This window comes from Pecten maximus, chromosome 16 (genome assembly GCF_902652985.1).
Source record: "Pecten maximus chromosome 16, xPecMax1.1, whole genome shotgun sequence".
In the NCBI taxonomy this organism is placed as follows: Eukaryota; Metazoa; Mollusca; class Bivalvia; order Pectinida; family Pectinidae; genus Pecten; species Pecten maximus.
In genome coordinates, this window is record NC_047030.1 from 11,296,896 (window position 1) to 11,324,557 (window position 27,662).

The window sequence follows — 27,662 nt, forward strand, 5'->3', positions numbered from 1 at the left end:
TACGCGGAACTCATCACAATATTCATTAGAAAAGTAAATGACATGTTGAAAATTCACCTTATTTGTATTCGTTATATCCAGTCTTCCGCTACTTATTTTGTACTTTTATCCATACGGAGAGCTTAACTTAATTACTAAATAAAGGTCAAGTCTTTTAAATGGAACGTCCCTAAAATGTGAACTGGGATGGTGACAGCGGCATGATACAAAATGTATATTCATAATAAGATCATGATATTGGCGAAAAAACCAGGGTGTTAATCAACCGCCATTTCTAGAAACCCTGTTTTTCTGTCGGTAGTCAACATCTATCGCGCAAATCGCAATATTTAGAACAAGGTATTGGATATCGAGTAAACTTTTACTGTAAACGTGGTTATTTTCGCGGGCGGTTAATTTCGCGATTTCTGTATGTAAACTATACGCGTTGGGGTAATTTTCGCGATCGATCAACCTTCGTTTGTAGTTCGAGACTACGCAAATTGATATCAATAATACGCGTGGGCGAAATTTTTGCGATTAAAAGGACTCCTAGTAATTAGCGAAAATTTCCCCCTCGAGTAAATTTCTACGTTTACGGTAAACACTGCAATATGGGGGAAGTCAGGATGATGCTATCTATCAAATTCTTATTTGGTAAAAAGATGTGTTATCTTCATACTTGTTACTTAATCAAAATATGAATCTTAAGTCATGAATTGGATAAATTTTCCGCTTGAATCATACTTGGTATTCGTTTCATATTATCTGACTAATTCATAAAATGGAAATTTATTTGCATATATTATATGTAATATGCGTTTCTTTTATTTTTTAAATTGGAAATTACCACAAGGGCCCACATTGGTACAACTTAAAACTATGGGCGGGGGCTTGGGTGAAACTGAACACATCCAAGGCAACATACATCCGGAACGAACTAATCTAAATTGAAATTTAATACGGAAAAGAAATGTGAGACTTATCTTTTTATTGGCTGTTTACTACCAATTTTTATTAAGACTTACTTATCTAACAGCACAGGGAAACAATATTACATCCTGTTTACTGATACCTAACTAGAGCGATACCAGTAGTGCATGGTATATATCACCTGGAATTTACTGGGGAATGAGCTGGGAATTCCTGTATGTCATCACGAAGACACGAATCCTTTTCAACTTTGAAAATTAAATCAAAGGTGAGGTAAACGGTGTGGTATATGTTCAGACAGACGTTTAAAGGAAATGAGAATGTTGAGTACCACATATGCAACGTTTAAAGTCTTACATGGTTTTGCATTTAGATTTATACTTAAGTAATGAAAGTTATTTGTAAATTGATGCATTTAGGTTTGGTTTAGTTTGATTTGTTTTTGTTTAACGTCCTATTAACAGCCAGGATCATTTAAGAAGGTGCCAGGTTTTGGAGGTGGAGGAAAGCCGGAGTACCCGGAGAAAAACCATCAACCTACGGTCAGTACCAGGCAACTGCTCCACGTAGCTTTCGAACTTGTTGCGACCGAGAGGTGGAGGGCTAGTGATAAAGTGTCTGGACATCTTAACCACTCGGCCACCGCGGCCCCTATGCATTTAGGTCTAAACAAGGTACATGTAAAAAAAAATCAATCGAATTCCATGCATCCATTAAAAAGGTACCTGTTTTAAAAACAAAATGATGAAAATCAATTAAAATGTATGTTTTCAAAATTTAATCGATAAGATAGATGAGATGAGTGCGACAATTCCGTTATAACCACCAGGTTCTTAGATTAGGAACGTCACTAACAATACCTGAGGTAGATTTACATGGCTATGAAGCAGTCAACCAGGATACATGATCTTATTCACTCTGTATCTGAATTCATTTTTTCTTCATATCTTGTTCAATGATGAATTACAATTACGATTTATAATCTACACGTTGCTGTTTACGGAAGGTTTTGCTTAAGATGTCTTCGAATCTTAACGTTTAGCAGATATGAAGACAGTCAAAATAAATAACGTTTTAACGATGGCTTGTATACTTGGTGGAATTTGCCCCGTCGAAGGGAATTAAGATTTGAAGTAGTCCACAAATAAGATCAGTAATAATGTCCTATTTTCAGAACTTTTCACGATGCTCGTTTACATATCCGTGTCTGTGTCGGCGTACCTGTACACATCCGTGTCTGTGTCCGCGCGCGTGTACATGTCCGTGTCTGTGTCGGCGTACCTGTACACAGCCGTGTCTGTGTCCGCGCGCGTGTACATGTCCGTGTCTGTGTCGGCGTACATGTACACATCCGTGTCTGTGTCCGCGCGCGTGTACATATCCGTGTCTGTGTCGGCGTACCTGCACACATCCGTGTCTGTGTCGACGTACCTGTACATAGTACACATCCGTATCTGTATCCGCGCGCGTGTACATGTCCGTATTATTGTCCTTCTATGTGTTAATGTCCGCGTACGTGTACATGTCCATGTCTGTGTCCGCGTTCGTGTACATGACCATGCCTGTGTCCGCGTACGTGTACATCTCCGTGTCTGCGTCCGCGTACGTGTACATGTACATGTCTGTGTCCACGTATGTGTTCATGTCCGTGTCTGTGTCCGAGTACGTGTACATGTCCGTGTCTGTGTCCGCGTATGTGTACATGTCTGTTCCTGTGTCCGCGTACGTGTACATGTCCGTGTTTGTGTCAGAGTGCGTGTATATGTCCGTGCCTGTGTCCGCGTACGTGTACATGTCCGTGTCTGTGTCCGAGTACGTGTATATGTCTGTGTCTGTGTCCGTGTAGGTGTACATCTCCGTGTCTGTGTCCGCGTATGTGTACATGTCTGTTCCTGTGTCCGCGTACGTGTACATGTCTGTGTCTGTGTCCGCGTACGTGTACATGTCCGTGTCTGTGTCCGCGTACGTGTACATGTCCGTGTTTGTGTCCGAGTACGTGTATATGTCCGTGTCTGTGTCCGCGTATGTGTACATGTCTGTTCCTGTGTCCGCGTACGTGTACATGTCTGTGTCTGTGTCCGCGTATGTGTACATGTCCGTGTCTGTGTCCGAGTACGTGTATATGTCCGTGTCTGTGTCCGAGTACGTGTACATGTCTGTGTCTGTGTCCACGGACGTGTACATGTCCGTGTCTGTGTCCGAGTACATGTCTGTGTCTGTGTCCGCGTACGTGTACATGTCTGTGTCTGTGTCCGCGTACGTGTACATGTCCGTGTCTGTGTCCGAGTACATGTCTGTGTCTGTGTCCGCGTACGTGTACATGTCTGTGTCTGTGTCCGCGTACGTGTACATGTCCGTGTCTGTGTCCGCGTACGTGTACATGTCCGTGTCTGTGTCCGAGTACGTGTACATGTCTGTGTCTGTGTCCACGAACGTGTACATGTCCGTGTCTGTGTCCGAGTACATGTCTGTGTCTGTGTCCGCGTACGTGTACATGTCTGTGTCTGTGTCCGCGTACGTGTACATGTCTGTGTCTGTGTCCGCGTACGTGTACATGTCCGTGTCTGTGTCCGAGTACATGTCTGTGTCTGTGTCCGCGTACGTGTACATGTCTGTGTCTGTGTCCGCGTACGTGTACATGTCTGTGTCTGTGTCCGCGTACGTGTACATGTCCGTGTCTGTGTCCGCGTACGTGTACATGTCCATGTTTGTGTCCGAGTACGTGTATATGTCCGTGCCTGTGTCCGCGTACGTGTACATGTCCGTGTCTGTGTCCGAGTAAGTGTATATGTCTGTGTCTGTGTCCGCGTACGTGTACATCTCCGTGTCTGTGTCCGCGTATCTGTACATGTCTGTTCCTGTGTCCGCGTACGTGTACATGTCTGTGTCTGTGTCCGCGTACGTGTACATCACTGTGTCTGTGTCCGCGTACGTATACATGTCCGTGTCTGTGTCCGCGTTCGTGTACATGTCCGTGTCTGTGTCCGCGTACGTGTACATGTCCATGTATGTGTTCCAGTACGTGTACATGTCCGTGTCTGTGTCCGCATACCGTTACATGTCCGTATTTTTCGCCGCATAAGTGTACATATCTGTGTTTGTGTCAGGTACATGTCTGTGTCTGTATCAACGTACGTTTACATGTCGGTATATATGTCCGCGTACGCGTACATGTCCGTGTCTGTAACCGTACCTGTACAACTCCGTATCCGGGTCAGCGTACATATACGTGTCCATGCTTGTATCCGTGCATATGTATACATCCATATTTGTGCCCGTGTACCTGTTCATATCCATGTCTGGGTCTAAGTATTTATGTCGTCCGTGGCTGTGTCCGCCTCGCACATGTACAAGTCCGTATATATGTCCACGTATGTGCACATGTCCGTGTCTGTGTCCGCGTATCTGTTCATGTACGTGTGTGTGTTCTCGTACGTGTACATGTCCGTGTCTGTGTCCGCGTACGTGTATATGTCTGTGTCTGCGTCCGCGTACGTGTATATGTCCGTGTCTGTGTCCGCGTACGTGTACATGTCCGTGTCTGTGTCCGAATACGTGTACATGTCTGTGTCTGTGTCCGCGTACGTGTACATGTCTGTTCCTGTGTCCGCGTACGTGTACATGTCTGTGTCTGTGTCCGCGTACGTGTACATGTCCGTGTCTGTGTCCGCGTACGTGTACATGTCCGTGTTTGTGTCCGAGTACGTGTATATGTCCGTGTCTGTGTCCGCGTATGTGTACATGTCTGTTCCTGTGTCCGCGTACGTGTACATGTCTGTGTCTGTGTCCGCGTATGTGTACATGTCCGTGTCTGTGTCCGAGTACGTGTATATGTCCGTGTCTGTGTCCGAGTACGTGTACATGTCTGTGTCTGTGTCCACGGACGTGTACATGTCCGTGTCTGTGTCCGAGTACATGTCTGTGTCTGTGTCCGCGTACGTGTACATGTCTGTGTCTGTGTCCGCGTACGTGTACATGTCCGTGTCTGTGTCCGAGTACATGTCTGTGTCTGTGTCCGCGTACGTGTACATGTCTGTGTCTGTGTCCGCGTACGTGTACATGTCCGTGTCTGTGTCCGCGTACGTGTACATGTCCGTGTCTGTGTCCGAGTACGTGTACATGTCTGTGTCTGTGTCCACGAACGTGTACATGTCCGTGTCTGTGTCCGAGTACATGTCTGTGTCTGTGTCCGCGTACGTGTACATGTCTGTGTCTGTGTCCGCGTACGTGTACATGTCTGTGTCTGTGTCCGCGTACGTGTACATGTCCGTGTCTGTGTCCGAGTACATGTCTGTGTCTGTGTCCGCGTACGTGTACATGTCTGTGTCTGTGTCCGCGTACGTGTACATGTCTGTGTCTGTGTCCGCGTACGTGTACATGTCCGTGTCTGTGTCCGCGTACGTGTACATGTCCATGTTTGTGTCCGAGTACGTGTATATGTCCGTGCCTGTGTCCGCGTACGTGTACATGTCCGTGTCTGTGTCCGAGTAAGTGTATATGTCTGTGTCTGTGTCCGCGTACGTGTACATCTCCGTGTCTGTGTCCGCGTACGTGTACATGTCTGTTCCTGTGTCCGCGTATCTGTACATGTCTGTGTCTGTGTCCGCGTACGTGTACATCACTGTGTCTGTGTCCGCGTACGTATACATTACCGTGTCTGTGTCCGCGTTCGTGTACATGTCCGTGTCTGTGTCCGCGTACGTGTACATGTCCATGTATGTGTTCCAGTACGTGTACATGTCCGTGTCTGTGTCCGCATACCGTTACATGTCCGTATTTTTCGCCGCATAAGTGTACATATCTGTGTTTGTGTCAGGTACATGTCTGTGTCTGTATCAACGTACGTTTACATGTCGGTATATATGTCCGCGTACGCGTACATGTCCGTGTCTGTAACCGTACCTGTACAACTCCGTATCCGGGTCAGCGTACATATACGTGTCCATGCTTGTATCCGTGCATATGTATACATCCATATTTGTGCCCGTGTACCTGTTCATATCCATGTCTGGGTCTAAGTATTTATGTCGTCCGTGGCTGTGTCCGCCTCGCACATGTACAAGTCCGTATATATGTCCACGTATGTGCACATGTCCGTGTCTGTGTCCGCGTATCTGTTCATGTACGTGTGTGTGTTCTCGTACGTGTACATGTCCGTGTCTGTGTCCGCGTACGTGTATATGTCTGTGTCTGCGTCCGCGTACGTGTATATGTCCGTGTCTGTGTCCGCGTACGTGTACATGTCCGTGTCTGTGTCCGAATACGTGTACATGTCTGTGTCTGTGTCCGCGTACGTGTACATGTCCGTGTCCGAGTACGTGTACATGTCCGTGTCTGTGTCCGCGTACGTGTACATGTCCATGCCTGTGTCCGCGTACGTGTACATGTCCGTGTCTGTGTCTGTGTCCGCGTACGTGTACATGTCCGTGTCTGTGTCTGTGTCCGCGTACGTGCACATGTCTGTGTCTGTGTCCGAGATCGTGTACATGTCTGTGTATGTGTTCCAGTACGTGTACATGTCCGTGTCTGTGCCCGCATACCGTTACATATCCGTATTTTTCGCCGCGTAAGTGTACATATCTGTGTTTGTGTCAGGGTACATGTCCGTGTCTGTGTCCGCGTACGTTTACATGTCGGTATATGTCCGTTTCTGTATCCGTACCTGTACAACTCCGTATCTGGGTCTGCGTTCATATACGTGTCCGTGTTTGTATCGTCAGGGTCTAAGTATTTGTGTCCGTCCGTGGCTGTGTCCGCCGCGCACATGTACAAGTCCGTATTTATGTCCGCGTATGTGCACATGTCCGTTTCTGTGTCCGCGTATGTGTACATGTCCGTGTCTTTGTCATGGTACATGGCCCTGTCTGTGTCCCCGTACATGTCCAGTTCTGTCCGCGTACGTGTACATCTCTGTATCTGAGTCCGCGTACGTGTACATGTCCGTGTTTGTATCCGCGCACGTGTAAAAATCCATATCTGTGCCCGTGTATCTGTACATGTCCATGTCTGTGTCTGTGTTCGTGTGTCTGTCCGTGTCTGTGTCAGCGTACATCTACATGTCCTTTCATGTGTCCTTGTATGTATACATGTCCGTGCGTCCCTCCGTGTGTGTGTCCGCGTGTGTGTACATGTCCGTGTTGGTGTCCGTGTATGTATACATGTCCGTGCTGTGTCCGTGTATGTATACATGTCCGTGCTGTGTCCGCGTGTGTGCACATGTCCGTAACTGTGTCTACGTTCATCTACATGTCCGTGTTTGTGTCCGCGTGTGTGCACATGTCCGTAACTGTGTCTACGTTCATATACATGTCCGTATTAATGTCCGCTAAGGTTTCCATGTCCAAGTCTGCGTAAGTGAACATATCCATATCTGTGTCCGAATAACCTAACATGTCCGTGTCTGTGTCCGAATAACCTAACATGTCCGTGTCCTTATCTATGTCCGCTATGTTGTACATGTATATGTCTGTGTCTTTTGTGTTTTTGTCCGTGTATGTGTAAATGTCCGTGCCTATGTCGGAGTACCGGAACATGTCCGTGTCTGTGTCCGCGAGCGTTTACATTTCCGTATCTGTGTCCGAGCACCAGTACATGTCCGTATCTGTGTTCTGGTACATGTGTCCACGTACGTGTAAATGTTCGTTTCTGTTCGCGTACATGAACATCCCGTCATCTGGGTCTTTATCCGCGCCTGTGTAAATATTCATATCTGTGCCCGTGTGCATGTACATGTCCATGTCTGTGTATCCGTCCGTGTCTGTGTTAGCGTATGTATACATGTCCGTATCTATGTCTGCGTATGTAAACATGTCCGTATCTATGTCCGTGAATGTATACATGTCCGTATCTCTGTCCGTGAATGTATACATGTCCGTGTCTGTGTCCGCGTACTTGTACATGTCCATGCCTGTGTCTGCGTACGTGTACATGTCTGTGTCTGTGTCCGCGTACGTGTACGTGTATATGTCTTTGTCTGTGTCCGCGTACATGTACATGTCCGTGTCCGCTTAGGTGTAGATGTCCATGCCTGTGTCCGCGTACGTGTACATGTCCATGCCTGTGTCCGCGTACGTGTACATGTCTGTGTCCGCGTATGTGTACATGTCCGTGTCTGTGTCCGCGTACGTGTATATGTCTGTGTCTGTGTCCGCGTACGTGTACATGTCCGTGTCCGCGTACGTGTACATGTCCATGCCTGTGTCCGCGTACATGTACATGTCCATGTCTGTGTTCGCGTACGTGTACATGTCAGTGTCTGTGTCCGCGTACGTGTACATGTCTGTGTCTGTGTCCGAGTACATGTCTGTGTCTGTGTCCGCGTACGTGTACATGTCTGTGTCTGTGTCCGCGTACGTGTACATGTCCGTGTACATGTCCGTGTACATGTCTGTGTCTGTGTCTGTGTCCGAGTACATGTCTGTGTCTGTGTCCGAGATCGTGTACATGTCCGTGTCTGTGTCCGAGATCGTGTACATGTCCGTGTCTGTGTCCGCATACCGTTACATGTCCGTATTTTTCGCCGCGTAAGTGTACATATCTGTGTCTGTGTCCGCGTACGTGTACATGTCCGTGTCTGTGTCCGAGTACGTGTATATGTCTGTGTCTGTGTCCGCGTACGTGTACATGTCTGTGTCTGTGTTCGAGATCGTGTACATGTCCGTGTCTGTGTCCGCATACCGTTACATGTCCGTATTTTTCGCCGCGTAAGTGTACATATCTGTGTTTGTGTCAGGGTACATGTCCGTGTCTGTGTCCGCGTACGTTTACATGTCGGTATATGTCCGTTTCTGTATCCGTACCTGTACAACTCCGTATCTGGGTCTGCGTACATATACATGTCCGTGTTTGTATCGTCTGGGTCTAAGTATTTGTGTTTGTCCGTGTCTGTGTCCGCGTGTGTGTACATGTCCGTGTTGGTGTCCGTGTATGTATACATGTCCGTGCTGGTGTCCGCGTGTGTGCACATGTCCGTAACTGTGTCTACGTACATCTACATGCCCGTGTTTGTGTCCGCGTGTGTGCACATGTCCGTAACTGTGTCTACGTTCATATACATGTCCGTATTAATGTCCGCTAAGGTTTACATGTCCAAGTCTGCGTAAGTGAACATATCCATATCTGTGTCCGAATAACCTAACATGTCCATATCTGTGTCCGAATAACCTAACATGTCCGTGTCTGTGTCCGAATAACCTAACATGTCCGTGTCTGCGTACGTACAGATGTCTTTATCTATGTCCGCTAAGTTGTACATGTACATGTCTGTGTCTTGTGTTTTTGTCCGTGTATGTGTAAATGTCCGTGACTGTGTCGGAGTACCGGAACATGTCCGTGTCTGTGTCCGCGAGCGTTTACATTTCCGTATCTGTGTCCGAGCACCAGTAAATGTCCGTATCTGTGTTCTGGTACATGTGTCCACGTACGTGTAAATGTTCGTTTCTGTTCGCGTACATGAACATCCCGTCATCTGGGTCTTTATCCGCGCCTGTGTAAATATTCATATCTGTGCCCGTGTGCATGTACATGTCCATGTCTGTGTATGTGTATCCGTCCGTGTCTGTGTTAGCGTATGTATACATGTCCGTATCTATGTCTGCGTATTTAAACATGTCCGTATCTATGTCCGTGAATGTATACATGTCCGTGTCCGCGTACGTGTACATGTCCGTGTCTGTGTCCGCGTACGTGTACATGTCCGTGTCTGTGTCCGCGTACGTGTACATGTCCATGCCTCTGTCCGCGTACGTGTACATGTCTGTGTCTGTGTCCGCGTACGTGTACATGTCCATGCCTGTGTCCGCGTACGTGTACATGTCTGTGTCTGTGTCCGCGTACGTGTACGTGTATATGTCTGTGTCTGTGTCCGCGTACATGTACATGTCCGTGTCCGCGTAGGTGTACATGTCCATGCCTGTGTCCGCGTACGTGTACATGTCCATGCCTGTGTCCGCGTACGTGTACATGTCTGTGTCTGTGTCCGCGTATGTGTACATGTCCGTGTCTGTGTCCGCGTACGTGTACATGTCCGTGTCCGCGTACGTGTACATGTCCATGCCTGTGTCCGCGTACATGTACATGTCCATGTCTGTGTTCGCGTACGTGTACATGTCTGTGTCTGTGTCCGCGTACGTGTACATGTCTGTGTCTGTGTCCGCGTACGTGTACATGTCTGTGTCTGTGTCCGAGATCGTGTACATGTCCGTGTCTGTGTCCGCATACCGTTACATGTCCGTATTTTTCGCCGCGTAAGTGTACATATCTGTGTTTGTGTCAGGGTACATGTCCGTGTCTGTGTCCGCGTACATTTACATGTCGGTATATGTCCGTTTCTGTATCCGTACCTGTACAACTCCGTATCTGGGTCTGCGTACATATACATGTCCGTGTTTGTATCGTCTGGGTCTAAGTATTTGTGTTTGTCCGTGTCTGTGTCCGCGTGTGTGTACATGTCCGTGTTGGTGTCCGTGTATGTATACATGTCCGTGTCTTTATCTATGTCCGCTAAGTTGTACATGTACATGTCTGTGTCTTGTGTTTTTGTCCGTGTATGTGTAAATGTCCGTGACTGTGTCGGAGTACCGGAACATGTCCGTGTCTGTGTCCGCGAGCGTTTACATTTCCGTATCTGTGTCCGAGCACCAGTACATGTCCGTATCTGTGTTCTGGTACATGTGTCCACGTACGTGTAAATGTTCGTTTCTGTTCGCGTACGTGAACATCCCGTCATCTGGGTCTTTATCCGCGTTTGTGTAAATATTCATATCTGTGCCCGTGTGCCTGTACATGTCCATGTCTGTGTATGTGTATCCGTCCGTGTCTCTGTCCGCGTATGTATACATGTCCGTATCTATGTCCGCGTATGTATACATGTCCGTATCTATGTCCGTGTATGTATACATGTCAGTATCTATGTCGGCGTATGTATGCATGTCCATATCTATGTCCGCGTATGTATACATGTCAGTATCTATGTCCGTGAATGTATACATGTCCATATCTATGTCCGTATCTATGTCCGTGTATGTATACATGTCAGTATCTATGTCGGCGTATGTATACATGTCCGTATCTATGTCCGCGTATGTATACATGTCAATATCTATGTCGGCGTATGTATACATGTCCGTATCTATGTCCGCGTATGTATACATGTCCGTTCGTACATATGTCCGTATCTATCTCCGCGTAGGTGTACATGTCCTTGTCTGTGTCCACGTACATGTCCATATCTGTGTCTGTGTACGTGTATATGTCGGTATGTGTGTCCGCGTACGTGTTTAAGTCCGTTTACATGTACATATCCGTATGTGGGTCCGCATGTCCATGTCTACGTAAGGGAAAATATCAATATCTGTGTCCACATTACATGTCCGTGCCTGTGTCCGCGTACGTGTACATGTCCGTGTTTTGTCCCTGCATGTGTAAATGTCCGTGTCCGCGTTCGTACATATGTCCGTATCTATGTCCACCTATGTGTACATGTAATTATCTATGTCCGCTTAGGTGTACATGTCAATGTGTGTGTCTGTGTCTGCGTACATATTCATGTCCTATCGGCATTGTTACCCCTCTTTGAGGAGACTAAGCATGCAATGAGTGTTGTACAGTAAAATGATGAATATTTAACCCATGTCAAACCCATCCTCTATTCACTCTAGCCAAGAAAATCTAACTCAGTCATGCTGTGGTCATGTTTGGAGGCTTCAATATAGTGATGGCTGCTCAATCGGAGACTGGCTGGAGGACAGTGGCTGGACTGAGGCTTTGGTTGAAGCAGAGATAGCATCTGCTGGCACTGCAGAATCCATCGTAAAGGCATCACACATGTCCAGGACACGTCATGCTCATCAGGTAACAGCAAGTATCCTTTACATACTGATGCAAAATGTATATATGGAGAACAAACTAGAAAATGATGAGGGTCATCTTGACTTCGAAACATTGCAGAGTGAAGCGCAGTTCTGACAACCCAACATTTCATCACTGGGAAATAACCCCTGCGCTTGAATTGTACTTTCGATATTCGTTGACCCAGTTTCTGAAGAAGGTTCTGACTTAGTTATCCTAATTTGGTTTATTTTGTTTAACGTCCTATTAACAGCAAGGGTCATTTAAGGACGTGCCAGGTTTGGAGGTGGAGGAAAGCCGGAGTACCCGGAGAAAAACCACCGACCTATGGTCAGTACCTGGCAACTGCCCCACATCATAATAGTAGAAACCTTTTTCTTCTTCTTCTTATCTTCTGCATCTGCGATGTTTCAGTTATCCTAAAAAGCAGAAACATCGCAGAAGCAGAAGATAAGAAGAAAAAAAACAGACAATTTGATGAGTTTGTAGAAAAGATATTGATCCAAAAGTCGGAATCTATTTTTGCTTGTTTATAAAGAAACAAATTGGCATGAATAAAATGTCCGCCACCTCGAGATGTTAATAAGGACAGACTGCACATCAATTCTCTTAAGAAAAGTTTCCCTTTTTTCTCACAACTATGTTTCTTTTCAGGTACGTGGATGTGATCTGGACGAAATCTTCTGTCACGAAAGCCAGGCTTATCGTCCTGCTTATCCCAGTATGGTACGATTCGGTCAGGCTCTAAATCACCATTGCTGACATGGCTTGAAATGCATGGACGATTAAATGATATATTTCCAAATGTTGATGCCCAGTTCGATGAAACTGTAATTATAAACATCCTGAAACCTGGGGTAGCAACAACGTTTAAAGAGATGTGTTTTCTAAGTACATGCAAGAGCAACTTGACGATTTAGGTAAGATTGACATCGTGTGGGATAAGTATCTCAATGATAATCTGAAATCGAGCACTTGGAGTAAAAAAGGGAAAGGAGTGAGACGGCGTGTTGTAGCTTCAGCGAGAGTACCAAGCAATTTGGAGGCATTCCTTCGAATCGATGGCAACAAAACTAACGATTTCGATACCTCGCTCACCGGTTAGTTGAAACAGCCTGTGGTGATAAAATGATCATCACTTCATTTGAAGAAGATGTCTTTTCCTCATCTGAGTATGATAATTCATGTACAATGCTTTCTTCAAGAGGAAACTGATACCCTTGAGGACTGTTGACAGTGATGTAGTACCAAACGCCATTGCTTTGTGTCAACAGATGCCACAATTGACGCAATTTCGGATAGCATTTGAGGTTGGAAAACACTACAGATATATTCCAGTACACCAGATAGCTTTATCATTGGGCCAAGGGAAACCGGCATCATTACCAGTTATCTATGCATTCACAGGTTGTGGCCAAATATCATTCCTGCTAGGTTATGGAAAGGAAAGTACATGGGACATATTGAATGTGTTTGAAGAGGTAGCATAAGTATTTTTAGCATTAAGCGACACACCAGGAGAGCATGTAATAGCTGAAAACATACAGGAACTGGAACGGTTTATCATCCTGGTGTATGACCGCACAAGTAACTGCCAGCGTATTAATTAAGCACGCAAGGTTTTATTTACCAAGAAAGCCAGGGCAATGGAAGTTTAAACTCCAACATCTCCAGCTCTGGTGGAGCATGCAAAGAGATTTGTGTACCAAACATGATAAGTTTTGGAAAAGAATTAACGCCTAAGTCTGACTTACCCTGCTCTAGTTAGTGGGGATGGACAGGAAATCGCACTCATGCATGGAAACCTGTATGGACCACACATCCTGAGGCATCGCAGTCCTGTCAGCAGTTAACTTGATGTAACACCGACAGAGGCTGTAGAGGACATGTGCAAAATTTGTTTTATTTTGTTTAGCGTCCTATTAACAGCCAGGGTCATTTATGGACGTGCCAGGTTTTGGAGGCAGAGGAAAGCCGGAGTACACGAAGAAAAACAATCGACCTACGGTCAGTACGAGGCAACTGCACCACGTGGGTATTGAACCCGCAGCCCAGAGGTGGAGGGCTAGTGATAAAGTGTTGGGAATCTTGCCCGCGGCCCCATAACAAAATGTTAATGTAAATTTGCAAAGAGCAACCTAAAATGCACTGCATGATGGTGATTGTGACTATGAAAAGTAAACTTCAGCACTTGCATGATAACCATGTGATTCTTGAACAGTTGATATTTCTGGGGGGGGGGGGGGGATCCATTTTGAAATTGATTCAATGATTTTTTTTCATGATTTAGATAGTTCGTAGTATATGACATTTCAATTATTTAATGGTTAAAATACCATTCTTAAGAATAGCAGATTTGCTGTAAATGTAAGTAAAAGAGAACTTGACTGTGCAATGCATAGAAAACGATATATGATGTTCGTCATGTATTGAAAATATAATGCTTCTGCAATAATATAAAAAGAAGGCCATCTTCTGTTTTGCCTTAAGCAATAAACATATGAATTAATGTTATGTTACGTGATAATTACAGAAAGATAAAACCCAGCAGATAACTTCAAATTTTTAATGATATATACAAAACTAATCAAGTTACAGAGATAATTCGCAATTACAATTAAGTGGTGTACAAGGTGGTTATTAAGTCAACACTGTTAATGACTTAGCTTATAACAGCTGTCCTTGAGTAATCCTTTCCAGTCCGTGGCTCCAGAATAAAGAATGTTTTTTAATCCAACAGTTCACTGTTCCATGCAATTAATAATCCAACAGAATTCACACAGCTCTCCTTAACAGTTGTAGACCAGCAATGTGTCGCTCCTGGCATTTATACTTTATTGCCAAATCTTTCAAATACATTTTCAAACCATCTCTTTTCTAGAAATCTTTAACACACTTCTTGCAAACAACCACTTGTCAATAGATACTTGGAAGCAAAATATTATGACACATCTCTATTCTAGAATATTCCAGAGAAGTCTATTTACATATAAGGTCGTAAGTGCCCTTGAGTAAATCATATGCATACATCTTACATTTCTTAAAGGGTTTTCTCCCTTTACTCAATGGTAAATATATAACAGCTAGCTTGATTATAAATTGTCTTTTAATTACTCTTAACAGAAAAATCTGTATACCTTTGATAGAATTCGAAATTGGGCATGTATATGACAGCTTTCTTCAATTTGGTGGCCATTTGGATTTGATCGCCATCTCGTCAGCATGATTTTTGACAACGAAATAAACTTTATAATTTGTGTTTATATAGTATTCAGAAATCTGACAGCCATCTTGGACTTGACGGCCATCTTGAAAAAATGCTTGGCCCCATATCTAAATTTATTCAGATTATGATGCCCTACTTATATACAACGTTTCATTCTTTTACTACAAAACCAACAAATCTACTGATCCATGCACCTTTCTGCCGGACTACTGTGTCCGTGTACCTGTACACATCCTTGTCTGTGTCTGCGCATGTGTGGATGTCAGTTTTTGTGCCACGTATAAAAGCATGTCCGTGTCTGTTCGCGTACGTGTCCTTGTCTGTGTTCATGCACGTGTTCATGTACGTGTCTGGTCTTGCCCGTATTTGTGTCCTTTTACATGTATATGACCGCGTACGTATACATGTCCGGGTATATGTACATTTTCGTATCTATGTCCGTTTATCTGAATGCTATATGATACGCCCTCGCTGATTGGTCAATAACTTCTAAGTAGAATACAAAAAAAATGCCATCTCCTGTGAATCGCGATTTTAACCTCGGATTAATGGCATGACAATAACTGTGAACGTCACACTTTAAGGTAGGATAGCAGGTTTTTATATTTGTGACGGATCTATAAAGCTGTTTTTACAACTGTCCATGAGAATAAAGATGTGTCGATTAGACCGGAGGCAGATAACCGTACGGACCAGTAAATGTCTACCTAGCATTTTTTAGGCCAAACTTGACATTCTAGGTATCCTTATACACAACTGTGGTCTTTCAGCACCAAGTATTTGGTATCGACAGATAGATAAATGTATCATCATTGAAACGAGCCATGCATGATTAAAATCTGATGGTATTTAGTAGAAAAAATGAACTCTGACAGAAAATAGGTCGTTTTTCACGTTCCGGCGAGTTCATTGCCTTGTCAAGGATATGTAGCCGTGGGACGGGTGTGACATAGGTCCGCGCCTACCCCCTGTGCGTACGTGTACATGTCCGCGTCTGTGTACAAGTATCTGTTCGTGTATAGAATATCGATGGAGATCAGAAATAAAAATGATATTGATGTTCGTACTGGGTTTGAAATCGAAAGTATCATATGCAAACGAAATGAGTTACTAATGATCTTTAAGACCAAACGAAACTTGCTAATGATAACATTTTATTCAAATATCAGAGTAGGTTAGGTCTATTCATATCAAACCATTTTTACTACTATATTCCAGCTTGGCATAATATTAGGTATCTGAGTCCATTGACTATCGAAAAATCATTGTTTAAATATTTTATTTTAGTTGACCCCTGTGACCTTGAATGTAGGTCAGGGACATTCAGTTAAGCAAACTTGGTAGCCCTTCACAAAAGCAGACTTAAATCCCAACATTAAGTCTCTGGGCCTCACAGTTATTGACATGAAGTCTCTTAAAGACTTTAGCATAATTGGCCCATGTAATGTTGTAGCCCTTTACCCGAGCATGCCACAGACTCAATATCAAATTCCTGGTCCTCTTTGTTAGTGAGAAGATGTCGTGTAAAGATTTTAGCCTATTTGACCACTGTGACCTTTAATGTAGGTCAGGTCATTCATTTGAACAAACTTGGTAGCGCTTTGCCCGGGCATACTCTGGCCGAATATCGGGTCTCTTGGCCTCTTACTGATAGAGAAGGAGTTGTTTAAATATTTAAACCTATTTAACCCCTGTGACCTTGAATGTAAGTCAATTCATTTGAACACACTGGGTAGCCCTTTATTCCGATATGCATTACACCGAATATCAAGTCCATTGGTATCTTGGTAATTTAGAAGAAGCCATTGAAAGATTTTAGCCTATTTCCACCTTTGACATTGAATGTAGATAAAGGTCATTAATTTCTTTTGAAAGATTTTAGCCTATTTGACACCTGTGAACATGAATGTAAGTCAAGGTCATTTATTTAAACAAGCTTGGTAGCCCTTTATCCAAGCATGCCACATGACCAATATCAGCTATATGTGTCGCACGGTTATTAAGAAGCTGTTTAAAGGGGAAAACTGACGGGCGCCGCACCATGTGAGCTAAATAATGAAATTCAGTTATGAACAAACAAAAGTCAATAAGCAAGCGAACGTCAGTTAGGAGTATACGAAAGCCAGTTACGAGCAAGTGAAAGTCGACTAATCAGTGCAGGCGACACCTAAAGATTGAACCAGAATGTTGACGCCATTGAATATAAATGTCTTCATTTAATTGAATGTTTTACTCATGAATGTTCTATGACAAATTACAGCGGACGATAACAACATTAGGCCATTCATCATTCTTAATTCCTGTCATCTGTAACCTTTTCAGCGTAAAGTGTGGGTATGATGAAAAAGCATGTGTGTGTGAATTCCTAAGTAAGATAAATTATGCAATTTTTACTTGTATAGGTCAATACATATACATAAATAACAACAAACCACATCAACTATTCCAGGATGTATAAATCACATTCACTTTGCACGTATCTGAATGACATGGGACATGATATAATTGTATAACCATCCACTCCCCTTCCAATATATAATGCTTCTCTATACTCTACAATAGTATTATTATGAACATACATGAATTTAAAATCCATTTCTGAAATTATGATTAGTTACACAAACGTGTTCATTGCAAAATATTTTGATAAAGCTTCAAATGAAAATATTATTGAGATGTTAATATCAGATGATCAGAGCGGATGACAGCCATTTAACCCGGTCTGAATCTGTTGGGCCGAATGCATTGTTCTCGTGATCTGGAACAATATCGCTGACAGCATTTTCTTTTTGCCTTTATGTAACGTAGCCGCAAACAACTGGAGCAAAGCATGTCCGATATTAGTATTATAACTTTCCCTTTGTTGCCGTTACCTGTAAAAAAAAAAAAAAAAAAAAACATTTATTATCATTATACCATGAAAGTGACTTCAGTCGATCACGATATATTTTTATACCTTAGACTGACTGGTCGCCTCTATAATTCATCCGAATATTGACGCGGTTCAGAATATACGCGTCTACTTAATGTTCTTTCGAAATTCAATAATGAAAGTGATAACAGTGGGGATCCAGCTAATGTTAATTTGCCCATAGAAACCACACACACCTGGATTTCTTTCAAACATGACACGTTTGTAGTACTATAAGTGACAATACAAAATATCAATGACAGAGCGATCGGGGAAGGTTTTGACCTCATCAAGTCATCTGGCTTGGAATCACATATGTCTTCATAGTTTTAATCATGTAAGCAGCCGCAGCAGGACACGGGAACAGCAAAACATCATAGGTCGTAAGAAGCGACCACGGATGAATAAAACGGATGAGACTTTTAAAAGAGCAGCCATCTTCTAATATCACATTGAAATAATTGAACAGCTTTACGAATTATTAATACCTGCCTGAATGTTATCCGTGGCCTCATATTCAATCCATATTTCGTCTATGAAACAAAAGAACACACAAGTTCTTAATGAACTGATCCAAGTCGAAGTGCAAGAACAGAATGGAAGAATTTGGGTTTTGCCAGGATAATATTCCCAGAGCTTGATATGGAATGTCTTGAAACCACCACATGAGGCATCATCCGTGGACAAATACGTTCTCGTCACACAAATCTATGACCAAATAAATGTTTGGATAGCTTTCAATGTTGATAAAAAGGATGACTCTATCATAGACCATTTTGCAGAGTCTAGCAGGCACTGTGGACATGTATATGTGCTGCAACACTGCAAGTATCCTGTACTACTGTGATCACCTCTCTCATCAAACACAGGCAAGAGCTATATATTCCCAGGCAAAGAAGTTCAAATAAGTTATGTTCAAATGAATTTACATGTTGTCGTTAATGAAAAGGACACCATAACCGAGTATTGATTGTTGGAATATAATGCAATGCAAAAAAGTGAACTGAAATGTTCTTGAACAATGCGAAGAACTCATAATCCTTCATGCTATATCATCCAGGAAATGCAAATCTGATATAAGATGAAATATATAACAGCTGCAATGCCTGAGGGTGGAAGGGAATACTTACATCACAAATCAATTCCCCAAACAGGTACATTGTATAAATTATATACATTGTAGGAGGACTGTTTGTCTCGATAACCGAAAATGCTACATAGATGCTGATGGAAAGGTATTGCATACATTCTTTAGAGTCACTCAGGCCAGACAGGTAAATGAATAGATATCAGACAACTAGTTACAATATAACTACACACAAATACCGGCAATCTTTTATATAATGATATACAAATGTATTCTAAACTATGTTAATGGATGACGTAAACTTTTTATGTGAAAGTTTCCAACGTTCCAATATGGTATATTGCATGATATGACCTTTTCCATATCATTTATAACATAAATTGATAATAAATTACCTCTACTATTATTACAGGTTTATTACATTATGTCATAATGACATAAAACATAATTATTTTCAAGTTGGTGTTGATTGTAAAGGTCTATCTATCTTTCATTTAAACGACTATAAGAATGTTTGACAACAGTTCTGTAACTACAAACTACGCACATGTATGCACATAATGCTAGAAAACTATTTACCCGAATGGGACAAAAGTTATAACAATGAGCAAAAATTGAGATTTGATCCATTGAAATGTCATTCATTTTTTACAACCCAAAATGACTTGTTAGTAAAGTGAAAAAGTATAATGATAATTATTGATGTGGAAATGAAGTAATAAATATCTTCATCAAATCTGAGGAGAGAAAAAACATGTCCAAAAATGTTGACAATTGGTATCTTGGGTATCTTTGCAGCACTTCAGGAGTTGTAGTGTTAAAATGTGATTTGCAGGCCTTGATGACCTTTAACATTTCATAACCTTAAGAGGAATGACACATTTATGTTTATATGTACTCTTAGATATTACAAAGTTAAAAAAAACACTCTCATTACTGACGAGTTATAGAAGGACGAAACAGCTGTGTGGTGAAGTATAATTAATTTTTGCTCTGCTGTATCTAACTCTACTGTATCTAACTTTACTGTATCTAACTCTCTACTGTATCTAACTCTACTGTATCTAATCTCTACTATATTTAAATCTACTGTACCTAACTCTCTACTGTATCTAACTCTCTACTGTATCTAACTCTACTGTATCTAACTCTACTGTATCTAACTCTCTGCAGCACCTAACTCTCTACTGTATCTAACTTTCTACTGTATCTAACTCTCTGCTGTATCTAACTCTCTACTGTATCTAACTCTCTACTGTATCTAACTCTCAACTGTACCTAACTTTCTACTGTATCTAACTCTACTGTATCTAACTCTCTTCTGTATCTAACTCTCTACTGTATCTAGCTCTCTACTGTATCTAACTCTCTACTGTACCTAACTTTCTACTGTATCTAACTCTACTGTATCTAACTCTCTGCTGTATCCAACTCTCTACTGTATCTAACTCTCTACTGTATCTAACTCTCTACTGTACCTAACTCTCTACTGTATCTAACTCTCTGCTGTATCTAACTCTCTACTGTATCTAACTCTCTACTGTATCTAACTCTCTACTGTACCTAGCTCTCTACTGTATCTAACTCTCTACTGTATCTAATTCTCTACTGTGTGTCTTTTGTACCATCCTTAGCATGGTCAAGTCCACGATCACGAAACAGATATTTTTGTGAAATGAGTTAACTCGTGAAAATAAAACCAAATAGAGGATATTGAATTGAGTGAAATATATCGAAATATTGTGTCACACCAGTGAAATATATGTTATATTCAACGGATAACCATTTATTTTTCCTTTTCATTGCATTTTTATTATAAAGAATAGCAAAATTTAAAACTTCATGTCAAAAAGTGCGGGTATCAGTAACATAATTCATGACGTCGTCTCTTTGTGACATTACTCCAAGTCAACTTGACAGTGCCATTTTGAAAGGACTGATCAGCGCAATTTAAACATTTTCTTCTGTTTTCGGAGAATCGCCAAGTGAGTATTTTGTCAAAACCTAAACTGAATAATTCAGAAATGCAACAAAATAACTGATTTATCTATCTTTGCTTCGATTGGAAAACTCTGAATGTTTCAATGTTATGTAATACAAAGCTTCGCTCTGATTTGCCAAAAATGAAAAATTGATATTTTCACTGCAAAACCTTATATTTTCACTGCTCATCGCTGCAGTGATAATATAAGTTTTATCAGTTTGAGAAATTGCTATATTTCACTAGCAAAAATGCAATAAAAGTATGGTTAATAAATTTCACGAAAATTGTTTAACCAAAATCCATAAAAATTGAACCATCGAAAAAAATATATTCACAGTATACTGAGGTTAGAACAAGTTAACACTCTCAAAAGTCATAATAATTAAAATGTTTAACATTACGTAAACGAAACGGTATACATTAAACGGAGAAAAAGTTATTTGTTAAATTGAAAGATATGTACTGTATTAACGTTAGCTTCCTTTACTATTTTACGGAAGGAATTTGTATTATATGATTTGATTCATAAGGTTAATAACATTTTTCAATTATTATGAAAATACAGTGTATATAAATATATATTGAGGTTAATAATGATTTAATATGCACAAAGTTGGTTATACAAAATACAACCTTATATTTGAATACTTACTTCATTAACGAACTAATGCATCTCCATGTACTTACTCTATATAAAACTAACCAGTAAAATCGATTGTATCCCCATTTTCCTCGGTTCTGCTTTGCTGTGTTTTAGTCTTGAGTGTTAGTCTGGGAGGTTAATAATCCTATATGCAGAATTTAACCACCTGAACCCGTGTACTTGTGCCGAGCCAATCAGGCGAGAAGTGGGTTGAGCTTCTTATAGAACTCGCCGTCAATTACCAAGTGAAGCGAGAGGTTGGCGGGGCTTGTTACCTCTATGTGCAGACAACAAATTTTATATATTTTTTCACTGTCACGATTTCCTTAATTAGATAAATATGAAGAAAAAATATACTCGAGCACACATAAACATTGAAAGGAGAAAACTTAGGTACAGTAGGCTATGCCTGATGTCTAATCCTATTGACTTTTCTCTATGTCAATACAATTTAGTGAGATTGAAATTGTGAAACGTTGAAAGCATTGGTTGCCTTTCTTTTACATTTACATAGAGGTGAGTGGTACAATATAGATGAAGTTGACAGCCGCCAGGTTGATTAACGAGAAGTATCGAACGAAGAGATGTATTGTTTACAAAAACATTTTCTTCAGATACAATACGATATCATCAACGATAAATCTGCAGTTTGTCTTGTGAACTTTTTCAAACGAAATTAAGGTCACTGTAGTTGTATATTTCAATTTACTTTGTTTATATTTTGACCCATTGCCATCCTCCTATGTTTTACAAATATTATCGTGTCAACAGTATATATATACCGTATATCGGGTTTTTTTAGCGTATGCCAAATTTCGCGTTTTCTGTACAAAATGACAAGTTTAATTTTTAGCGTATTTCATTTTTAGCGTTTTCACAACGTGTAATTCAAATTTTAGCGTACATCTGTTTCATATACAACAAAAACGAAGAAGTACAGTAATAATAATTTATCTACACGTTTGTTTGCTTCAGCAAAAACTCAGGTCTGTCCCTGACCGGATTTTCTTTGTCCTTCCGTGTAACGATTACAAATCGTAGCATGGCCATGGTATATACGGTCTGTATTGGTATAATAAAACCGTTAAACCATGTGGTGTAGCAAAGTAATGTTTACCCAGAACTAGGCATATGTCCTTCGCCTCGGAAATAGAACTGGTATCGGGGAAACAGGAAACTTGCTATGACACATCTACATTAGCATTGATGACCTTGATATATATCTATTTCGAGAGGAATGTCAGTGGTAACTCGTACTCAACAAAACCAGTAAAGAGTTCCTCATTCGTTTAACCTTGTTTTTACTACTCTGAACAATATATATTCGTAGCATTTTCGTTTTTCTTAAATCTTTCAATGTTTTTCAATTTCAATTTCAACAAATTTTATTGACATAGAGAAAGTCAATAGGATTACACATCATTAAATGATTTTGATCTTGTACATATTTGTATACTTTCAGCCATCCATGTAAGGGAGATAAACTAAAACCCGTATTAGAATTAAGCTGTCAAGTATTTAATTAATAACAAGGAAATCACCAGTGACCTATTTTAGACATGCAGTAGCACGGGTACCAAAGTTTTCCAATCTAGGTGAATTGGACATATCGTGTTGTGTAGGAGAAATTTTTTAGACGTTATAGGTGGTTAGATAAGCATTCTTTAAAATATTACCCCATCTATAGTGTAGAGATGTCCAATAAAGCTATTTGCATAGCTACTGCTACTTACATATTTTAGCGGTTATCTGATTTTAGTCCTTTCCACATCAATGGGTTGCTCGAATTCATCATTGCGCTAAGATGTTTATATTTGGCAAAGCGCTTAAATTTGAGTGCTCCAAAATTGATTAATTTACAGTATGAACAACCTATCGAGAATTCCTTGCTTGCAATGTAGTTTCGATTTCACCTCCCCATAACGGTAAAGGACATTTCACAATGGAAATGTGTTTACATTATAAACTTATTTGTTAGTGATATTCAGACAATTGAATCTAATGTATACCTATATCATTACATGCATCTTTCTTTGGTTGTTGTTCTGCCCTGCAGGTAGGGCATAAGAATTGTACCTGCTGCCTCCATTGCATGATCGTAAGAGGCGACTAAATTTGGGATCTTATATTTTCTCTTCTTTCTGAACAACTTTCTTCTTCTTATTGTCTCCCTTGACAATGCCTCACTTTTGGTCTTCAGTTGAGCGTTCATCCCTAATAGGAAGGCTTTGGGTTCTGTCCCCTGGCCGAGACATACCAGAGTCATTAAATATGGTAGTTGCTACTCCTGCTTAGCGCTCAGCATATTAGGAGTGGGACGACTGGTTCGCCCGTTGTCAGTATAATATGACCGGTTGGGGTGTCCTGCTGGGTGTCTTCGGCAGTATGCTTCAGTGAGATAGCACTATAAATCGGCAAAAGTTCCGGCCTATCACAAGGGAACATACCGCAGCCTCCCAAAGCACACATACGCACTCACCACACGCATGCATATCGCAAACACGGGAGGCCGTCCTTAAATGACCTTAGCTGTTAATAGGACGTTAAACAAAATAAACCAAACCAAACCAAACTTTGGTTGTTGTTAGTGAAAGGTTTTGTTCAAAAGATATTGGCATCCTTTAATAAGATTTGTAATGAGACACGGTAGAGTAGAATGTGAATTAAACTGAAATGAAAGATACTTGTACTATGTTATTGCTGGCATATGTGACATACCTTTAGCTTTTACATCAGCTGTTGATCTTTTCACGCGCTGTCTCCATTCCTTCCCGGATGTTGGATCTGTGCCGACGTATTCTCCCACTGCCATATAAGTAACAAGTAACAGCCACAAACACGTAACTACCACAGACATTTGTGAGGGGTATTAACAACGAATAAATACTAAAACTATTTTCGACGATTCTTGATGTTTACGTATCCATTAATCATGTAAGGTTACATGTGGCACACCTGAATACGAACGTTATGAGATCAGACGCAGTGCTATTTACCACTGTAATGTAGTTGTAGTTGTTGTGTCCGCTATGCTTGACTCAGTAAGCAAACGTACTGAAATGATAAACCCGTCGGCGAAATTCCTTTTTAAATCCTTTTTATGAAAAAAAAAATGATGAAGCATTTATCAAACTGTCACATTATATGAAGGAATATCTATTATGGCTTGGTCTTTATAAAATATAAATTTCATTTTTACCCTACCTTATATACATGTAATATGTCAATTGTCGATAAGTCATTTTAATGTAAATCAACGTAACAGGGCTCATAATTTGTTTTCACTTCCATCACTCAGGATCAAACCAGGATCCCTTGGAGAACTCAAAAATAATGTTCTGACGAAATAGCTAAATAAAAGTTCAATCTGTCCGAGTCTATAGGAACCAGAAAATTTCTTCCTCGGGATATATGATACGAAAGTCATTCTATCCCCCGCTTTCACTGAACGGGGGATATTAATCTGGGTTCGTCCATCTGTCTGTACTCATTCAAAATCCGTTTGGGAGAATTCACCGATTCATTGTGTCAAAATACATTCGTCGCCTATAAGACATTTTCTTTTTACCCATAATTCAGCATTAAATCTCACTGCCCATGTGGTGTTTAGCGACGGAATGAGCGGAAATAAAAAGAGGTTTTGAAATTCTGATCGACTGCTGGGTGTATCCCACACGTCGACAGACAATACACTACATCCCACAAATCTACCTTGGCCGTTAGTCCGTCTGTCATGCTTCGCTTCCGTGCAATAACTGCATTAAATATTAACGGATTTTCATCAAACTTGTTAACAAGGGGTCATACTTCCGTCAAATAAAGTTCGACAAAAGGTGTAATCGAACTTAGCCGAGCCCTCAAAGCTTAAAACCTTCATTAACTAAAAACATCGTTTTTGGTCGTTTCCATGGAACAATTGTTAACATATTTTCTTGAACAAAGGTTAAATGCCTAAAGGGTTCGGCCAAGATCGATTGCCACTTTTGCCGGACGTTATTTGGCAAAGTTTTGGCCCCTTGATTAACGAAAAAAAATCTGATGTTTGCTCGTAGAAACTCCCAGAAATATTATCCTATTTCATCGAAAATCATCCGTTGATCGTCCCCTGATCTATGAAAAACATTGTTATATGCCGTTAGATAAAATTCGTGAAAGGATTTGGTAATAATTTGGTTAATAATTTAAGCTCGTTTTGAAAGCTCAGATTACTAACTCATACTATTTTGTACTTCGATCTATATCTAAAATCAGATAATAGACAGGAAGGACAACCCTGACCATGGGAAAATAAAGATAAAATACGTGACCTAGAATGTCTTTTTGGCCATAGAAACTATCAAATAGATAAATGATTCAATTTAAACCATGATTTAGAATCACGACTTTCGTTTCCCATTTCCGACATGTTTACATCTATCATTCGTACCAATTCATCATTGTTAACGGAGCATGAGATGTACCGCTCTCCTCAAAGGTAATGTGAACTGTTGGATAATTGATTATCAGGATGTTGTTTAGATTTTCCTGGAAAGTTGGCGATGTGTCTAATTGCTTGGCATCAGTTTATCACATAACTAAAATTGACCAATTAAATGTATATCAGTTCATATCAGTTCAATGGTTTGTAAGACGCTATCTACATTATCCCATATGCAAGGGTTTGTTGTGGACGGGGATACGTTTGCTCTTAATAATCAAAACTAGTTATTAGGTGATAAATTCAAACACAAAACTATTGCTTTCTTTCAAGTGTTTTTAAGTGAAAAAAGTTGATTAGATTGTATAATATCTTTGGAGAAGCATTTAGGGGATAGTAAGTTGTTTTTCGTGGCTATACTGGCGATTAGAACATGAAATTTGGTTTGAACTCGAGACCGATAGGTCGAGAGTTTAAACCAAATTTCATGTTTGTTTTTCGTGGCTATACTGGCGATTAGAACATGAAATTTGGTTTGAACTCGAGACCGATAGGTCGAGAGTTTAAACCAAATTTCATGTTCTAATCGCCAGTATAGCCACGAAAAACAACGTACTATCCCCATTCTAACACGTTTACTATCGCATATATATTTAGAAACATTGTTTTACAGCGCTACAAGTACGCTGTTAAGTACTCTGTGACCTCCGTTAGTGACGTGTCATACTGTGGCGGATTGACCAATCAAAGAGAAGCTATCAAAGTCGGTCAATTGGCTACGCCCATACTGGCGAAAGCTCGGTCTGTATGTTAACGAAGCGGGGTATTTGGATTGTTGTGAAAGTCCTGTTTCTGAAGATTTAAAGACATATTTGGATTTACGCAGTATGTATAACGACATGTGCATTTTAACAAAGTCAGAGTTGATGTGTTTCTACAGGCTCAACCGTTATGTGAAGTTGTGTGCACTTGTTCCATTTCATTTCGGATTTTCCTTGACCTTAGATGCTTACACACGGACGAAATGAACGTTTCAATCAATAAATGACGGTAAGAATGATGTTAACGATTTTTGTTAAATTTATTTAGTTAATTCATTCTATTCGATTTCTTCACTTTCGATTCCAATATCACGGGTCATCAATCATAAATGGTGCAGAGTGTTGAATTTCGCTACGAGTCGAACTTGACGCCATATTGTTTTGATTAGAAACGGGGCGTGGCTTAACACGATAGATCAGGGTTCTATCGCAGATTAGAAGTCGGTCCGCAACCAATCAAAACACGCGTTGCAAACGAATCGTGTTAGAATATAAGATATAGTCTTTAAATCATCCCCGCTTAATCAATGACGTCAAACACGAAAACTGTCACGGCAGAACGTATGCTAGCTACATTTAACAGGTCAGAACTCTTTTAGCATAACGATTTTAATTTTGTGTTACAGATGTTTCGCTGGTGCACGTATTAGGGAGGCATTTACTGGACCTATTTGCACCTGTAAATTATCCACACGACCCGTCATCATAAACAATATACCCACCTGCACCTGTTTCAAAGTTTAATTAGCACAGACAATGAAATGTGACATGCTGAACTACGAAATACCTCGACACATTTATCTGTGTCACCAA

At 41.1% G+C, this 27,662-nt stretch overlaps 2 long non-coding RNA genes across 2 annotated transcripts; one reads left to right on the plus strand and one right to left on the minus strand.

Moving 5' to 3' along the window:
* The first annotated feature begins 1,386 nt into the window (after nucleotides 1-1,386).
* LOC117345294 lies at nucleotides 1,387-13,954 on the plus strand. Its single transcript, XR_004536405.1, has 3 exons — nucleotides 1,387-1,586; nucleotides 11,571-11,763; nucleotides 12,415-13,954. It is a non-coding gene; the product is annotated as an uncharacterized LOC117345294 (long non-coding RNA).
* A 358-nt stretch (nucleotides 13,955-14,312) lies between these two features.
* On the minus strand, nucleotides 14,313-24,670 carry LOC117345293. The gene is made up of 2 exons (XR_004536404.1): nucleotides 24,330-24,670; nucleotides 14,313-17,859 (listed from the first exon to the last, which is right to left on the minus strand). It is a non-coding gene; the product is annotated as an uncharacterized LOC117345293 (long non-coding RNA).
* Between the last annotated feature and the right edge of the window lie 2,992 nt (nucleotides 24,671-27,662).